The sequence below is a fragment of the Rousettus aegyptiacus genome, unplaced genomic scaffold, assembly GCF_014176215.1.
Source record: "Rousettus aegyptiacus isolate mRouAeg1 unplaced genomic scaffold, mRouAeg1.p scaffold_m13_p_13, whole genome shotgun sequence".
NCBI classification, from domain to species: domain Eukaryota; kingdom Metazoa; phylum Chordata; class Mammalia; order Chiroptera; family Pteropodidae; genus Rousettus; species Rousettus aegyptiacus.
The window spans coordinates 13,926,571-13,933,617 of record NW_023416288.1 but is presented as its reverse complement, the minus strand read 5'-3'; positions in this window follow the sequence as shown (position 1 = coordinate 13,933,617).

Genomic DNA, 7,047 nt, shown 5'->3' with positions numbered 1-7,047 from the left:
TGATTAGAAGTGGTCACATTCCAGAGATACACTGCAGAAAAACTAACAGTATTTTCTGATAAACTGTATATGGAGTATGAGAGAAAGAAGAGTGAAAGATGACTCTTCTGGTCTGGGAGTGAACAACTGAAAACATGAATTGGCTATCACCTAAAATGAGGAAAAAAGGGTTTTTAAAGAGGTGAACCAGAAGCTCAGTTTTAGATATGTTACATTTGAAATATCTAGTAGAGATCTATGCAGAAAACAATTAAACAGTCAAAATATCATTTTATAGTCAGTAAGAGAGGTCTGATGACATAAATTTGGGAGTTATTTTTTGTTTGTTCATTTAAGCCAAAAGATTGCATGAGATCACAGATGGAGCAAACACAGATAGAGGAGGCATCCAAGGACTCTGACTGGCCACGCCAATGTTAAGAAGTATGGAAGATGAGGAGGAACTGTTAGATGGTTAGGCAGACATGAGCAACAGGAAAACAAAGGAATGAAGGCCCCTCCCAAAGACCTCCCTTAGGACCTCCCTAAATTCTGGATACCTGCATGCTCAGTAGGCAAAGGGTTATGTAACAGACAAATGTCAATCAAAATGACCTCAGATACTAATCGTCTAGTACCACCCTTGTAACGTCCAATCATGGCCTTAATATAATACAGACCTCCCCCTTTCCACGATGTTACATACAGCCCTCTTTGCTGTAACCCACCCTTCCTTTGAGGCATACTTTAATTATACCTTTTATTTCCAAGTGGCTACAGCCCTCTTTAGCATAGCCCATTTCTCTCTTGAAACATATTTCAATAAATATTACTTATTCTAAATCTTGCTGATCTGTAATTCTTTATTGCATCAGCAAAGAGAAATGAGGATCGCTCAGAGTTACTGGAGTGGCAGCAGATTTTACCTCACCTCAATAGTAAAAAAATCAACAAAGGCATCTGAGAGAGAACAGCCCTGATATAGAAAAACAAACAAAAACAAACAAACAACAACAAAAACAAACAACATGATGTCCTGGAAGCTAGCAGAAGAAAGTTTATTTAAAAAAAAGAGAGAGAGAGAGAGAGAGAGAGATGCATCCATTGCTGCGTAATTAAGATGAGAACTAAAAACTGACCACTGTATTTAGCAATATGGAAGACAGGTGATCCAGAAAAGAGCAATTTGGAAACAATAATGGAGATAAAAGCAATACTGAAAAGAAGTGGGAGGAGAGAAATTGGAAACTGAGTTTTAGACAACTCTGCTTTAACAAGGTTTGCTGCAAGGAAATGGCAATGGCAGTAGAGGAAGTGAAGTCCAAGATTTGTTTTTGGCATGGTTAAGAGTCGCCATGTTTCAATGCTGGTGGCAATGACCCAATAAGCCAATAAAAGAAAACCCAATAATGTCAAAGAGACTTTCCGGAGGGATGTCCTTTAATAGATGAGAGAAGATGAGACCTGGTGGCTCAGATAGGGGTACAGGCACTCTCCTATGGCCACAGCCAGGATGGGAAAGTATGTAGGTACAAACACTAAAAGTTTCAAAAGTAGATGTCATAAGAGGCTGTCTATGGCAATCCTCTTCCAATGTTCCAATCTTCTCAGTGAAAATTAAAGAGGGTATAAAGGTGTTGAAGCTAGGGGGAGACAAAACAAAAATAAAACAACTGTCGAGTAGAGAAGAGTGAATGGAATAGTAAAGTTTAGTATGATTGTCGGTGGGCATTCAGAGCCTGATTGAAGTTCAAGGTCATAAATTTAAACAGAGACTCATCATAAGCCATATAAGTGCTAGACTGGAGAAGTTAAGAGATTTGGATTTAACCAGAGTTGTCATTTGGAGATGAGTCTAATGAAAGGAATGGGACAAAGGTAGATTATAGTTACTAAGCACACAGGTAAAGCCCAACATGGGGACAGTAACAGTGGCAGGTCACTCGTTGATTAATTCCTCATCTTTGATAGATTCTGAGAAGAAGAGCTAAGTTGGCATGTGTTACATTCCTGAACAATTACTGGTGACCCTGTACATTCAGGATCCTGGACCAAAACGCTGAAGATTTAGAGCCAACTCATGTCTCTGAATTTCATCTATTGTGTGACTTTGCTCAGATCACATTATCTCTACACATATTTTTTCCTTCCATATACAATTTAGAGATAATACTTTCCTCATATGACTCTGAAAACTAAATGAAATTATGGATAAAGACTTAAAAATCCTTGAGGAAAAACATGATCATTATTATAAATTAAATTAAAATGCTTTTATATTTGCATCATTTGCAAGAGTGTGTTTTCCACGTGGTTTATACAAAATATATTTATCCATACTACCTATATAAATACATCTTACTATTGACATCAATTGTTTCAACTTCCTTTCTTTTTAAATTCCCTTCATTTTTGCCAATTTAACATCTTGTTGATGTTGAGATGCCAAGGATTAAATGAAGAATTTAGAACAGACATACTAGTTTCTTGGAGATTTATTATATTATAAAAACAAAAAAGGGATCTACTATGTGACAGACTGTACACATTTAATACTCAATTTAATCTTTGGAACAATATTATGGGTTTGCTAGTATCGTCAGCCTCATTTTTACAATAAAAAAACAGCTCAGTAAAATTATGTAATTTGTTTGAAGACACATAGATTATAACTGGTGAGCCCAAATTTGAACATAGTAATACATAATTCCAAATTATATACACTTACATGTCATTCTATTTCAATAGAACTCTAAATGTATGAAGTAGATTAAAGTAAATGTGGTTCTACTTTACAAAGAATGTTCCCAAAATGTAGAAACTGAGAATTCTGAAGAACCTGTGCTTCAATACTCAAAGAAGCTTAAGTTATATCAGTCCTTCACCTGCCAATGCCCCCCACACACACACACAAAGAATGAATTCTGATAGTCTATTTCCTTCCTCATTTATGCCACACCAAACTGCACCACAGAGGAAGTAGGTTTCCTACAAATGAGGGAAAAAGAAGTTTGCAGAAAGAAATTTTTTAAAGTTCTCATTACCAGCAATATGGTAAACTACAGGATTATTTGGTGGTAAGGTCACATCAGGAAAGTAAATGTAGGTTTGAGTAAAGTCTATATTCTTACCAGAGCTTAGCACTGAGTGCTAAGTAAAGATATGTTCAATGGCTGGACATATTAGTCACATTGGTGAAAAGATGAGCAGAAACACAGATTCAAAGTGTATGAGTGATTTGGAATACTTTTATAAGCTGAATTCCATTTTGATTTTGTTTTCATTGTTGTTTCTAAAGGATGCTTTATGTCCTTGATTTAAAGGCTCTGTGTCATAGACAAAGTAGTAAGTAAGGAGGAAAATGTCACACTCAGGGGCCAGCAAGTTTCCCAAACAGCTACATCCAAAATGTGAAGTATTTTTAGTTTCTAAAAATCTAGCTGGATTAAGCTAACTTAGTGATAGGGTAGTTCACCTAGTATTTCACAGTTATTTACAAGCATTTTAATAGTGTATCTAATTCTTGAAAACCAAAACTCCTTTCCTAAAACAACAAGCTTCCATACCAAAAGTATTCATATATCTTTCATATACCAGTCAATTCCTAAACATTTTGCCCTAGAAATAATAGCATTATTTCTTCATAATCAAGTGCATTGAAAGTAGATTCTATTTGAATGAAGCAGAAAACCTAACAAAGAATGTAACCACAGCTCTTTGAATGCCTATGATTGGGACATTAAGAAAAATTAAAAAGATTTGGATTGCCAGGTTGCTACAGTTACATTCATTATATAAAACTAGAATTTCCTTAGGAAAGGTAGCAAATAAAAATCATAGTTTTACTATAGTCCCTGTCTACACCAAGAAAATATGTTTTTCTTTTATGATAGAAGTTACCTAGAGCAAATTATATCACAGTTCTCTGAAAGAGGAAGAGGATGGAGCAAGTGGTTTGGAATGCTTAGCTGCCCCTACATGTAGACAATTATCTGCCATCCCCCAGTCCAGAGAGTGCTCACCTCTCCTAAAATATCATGTGGTCTGACTGTGTCAGCAAATTCACACTTGTGACGCTCACACCTACCAAACAGGCCATTTTACCCAGTCAGCCTGGGAAAAGAGAACCCTGCTTCCAGCCCAACCTCATCACTACAATTATCAAACCTTTAGAAAATTTCCAGTTGGGGAATAAGTGCTTTTCTTGGTTCAAATTGGCAGCTCCTCATCCTTATCACCTGCAAGGGTGCTCCTTTCCAAAAGTTGTGCTCTGAGCAGAGAAGTATCTTTTCAGCATATCCATGAATTAAATCAGCACATCAGTGCAGGCAGCCCAGGGAGCCATGAGGCACTGCTTCACCATCATAATCATATTCTCTCTCAAATATATCCCTAGTGAGGCTTCAGTGCCCCACAAAATTGCTACTGCAGTCAGCGTGTGGTGCAAATGAAAGCCCTATCATTAAAAAGAAAGACTTTCTCATTTCTTACCAGTTCCTCTACATCTGAGGCTTCATTCTAAGTGGGATTCTACTGTCTTGATGGAAAAGTGTTGCTTTAGGAACACCTAAGGCTGTTTTCTGGGTCCAGTGGCAAATCTCATTTCACCCTAGGTCTAATCACAAAACTGTCTCACATGCACTAGGCAAAGCATCCCCGAGGAGTATGTGTTCTTTTGTAACTTCTGTGTTCCTTTCCATGTAACAACACAAGTGTGTGGTTCACTCTTAGGATCTGCAGCCAACGTACAGTTGAGTATACAGCACAGAATGATGAAGTCTGGGGAAGGAACAAAACCCCAGACTTCTCTCATTATTCCAGTCATTCATGAATTAGAGGTTTCCTGTGGTGCTTTGTTGATTGGTATGAGATACTGTTTATTTTCTAAGAAGGCATATTGCAGTTGTTTTTTACCTTGTGAAAAGATGATGTAATCTTGTATCATTGTAAAGAAATAAATAATTTAAAAGACTTTTCTTCCTAACCAAACAGTAATTCACATAAAAGATAGAAACATACTCCCAAAGATTGTCAAAGGCCAAAAAAAGAGAGAGATTTCCAAAGGCTTGGATGATAATACCTCCTGGGGATGTAGAGAAGAGGGGGAGAGGAAAGAAATGCCAAGATTATGGTAGAGTAGAGAAAGAAGAGAAAGAATACTGAAGAAAGCCAATTGGATGAAATCCAGTCCCTTAATCGCTAGAAAAGAAAGAAAAACAAGAACCTTAATATCACTCAGAAATGATTGGCCCAGCCAATAAGGATGTGGCACTCATGGATTTGGAATAAAATCAAATCATCTGCTGAGAAAAAATAGATTATTGTAAAGAAATATTCTAAAGAGAATAGGCAGCTGGAACAGAATAGTGATTCTCTTCCTAATAAAAACTTGCCTGACTTCCCAAAAGAAAAAGCCAATAAGCACACAATGGACTTACAGCTAGAGAATAGGTATACACAAAATACCCAGAACAGTATGCCCAATTATTTCACCAGTATTTTGTGGCTTTCCTGTAACCGACTGTTCTGAGGATAGCAAACACAGGGAAAGGCATTTTACAGATAGATGATAATGGCTTTCAGTGTTTCTCAAATTGGCTTAAAGCCCATACTGTGTAAATTGCTAAAAGCCCATATGTAATTCCGAACCTCTTGCAGGTCCCAAGACTCTGTGTGCTAGTAATAATTACACAGACGGGATAATTAACTTTTGACATAAAAAGAAATGAAGGTGAAAGAAGAAAATGCAGACCTTATCAACTTTTACTTAAAGCAAGGGCACAAATTGACAAAAACCATTTATTTGGGGGGAAAAATTACTGTAGTCTAATCTCTCCAATGTTTTCCTAAAAGAATGGGAAGAAATTTCTCCACGTTCACATGATTATTCTTTTCTGATATTTCCCAATGTTATGTTCTTATCCAATTTAAATTTTGTTTAGACAGTCTTACCTTATCAATTCTAAGAGTCCTTAAAGAAGGCACATGAGAGCATGGAGTGTTAACACTCCTGCAGGAACAGGAGATTGGGCGGCTCCTGCAGTAAGGAGAGGGGCTGAAATGGAAGCCCCCCCCCCCCACACACACACATAATACATAGCATCAAAGTTCTGTTGCTTCTATGAAAAAAAGAATTTGAAAAATCTGGGGAAAAAGCAAGAAAGTCCACCCTCTGTCCAGGTTTCTAAGGGGGGATAAAAATAAACTCAGGAGACATCAAACCCCAAGCATGGAGGGTCTCCAGCTACACTAATCATAAGATAAGATGTCCTGATGACAAACAATTAAGATACAGACCTCCCCACAACCATTGAAAGTGTTAAGGCTCTGGAAGAAGTATCCAGAAAACTATTCTATAAATATTTTCTCAAGAGACTCCTATGAGGGGCAAGTAGCCCAGCTGAAGAGGAATTTATGGCAAGATTTTTTAAACACCTGATGAAAAGCAGTGCCACGGGGGACAGAAAAGAGTCTCAAAACAGTGAAAACCTGAGAGCCTAAAAAAAAAACTATAAACTTTTTAGAATTATTAAGAAGCTGAAAGAATAAATGGGAACTATAATGAAAAACCAGAACACTATGAAGAAAGCTCCAGTGAGTTTTAATAATAAATAGAAGTTCTGCAAATGTAAAAATGGAGTTATTATAATTTAAAATTTAATAGATGACAATAATATTCACAGCATATTAGGAAATATAATTTTTCATAAGTAAAAATAACAGCCACATAGAAAACAGAATGGAATAAGAGATCCCATATATAACAGCATTGAAAAGATAAAATAACTATCACTGAAAGTAAGAAAGGCACAAGACTATTTACATAGAAAATTTCAAGATGCTACTAAAAGACACAAAAGACATGAACATATTGAAAGATATACCATATTATTGAGAAGGAAGACTCAATATCATAATCTCAATGTTCCTTAAAGTACTATAAAAATTTAACAGAGTCCCCAAAATTAACTTTTTTTAACTAGATGAGCTGATCTTAAAGTTCACATAGAAAAATTATTAAGTAGTCAAGACAAAAAATGGGGAAAATAACAAAGGGAGATTATTATT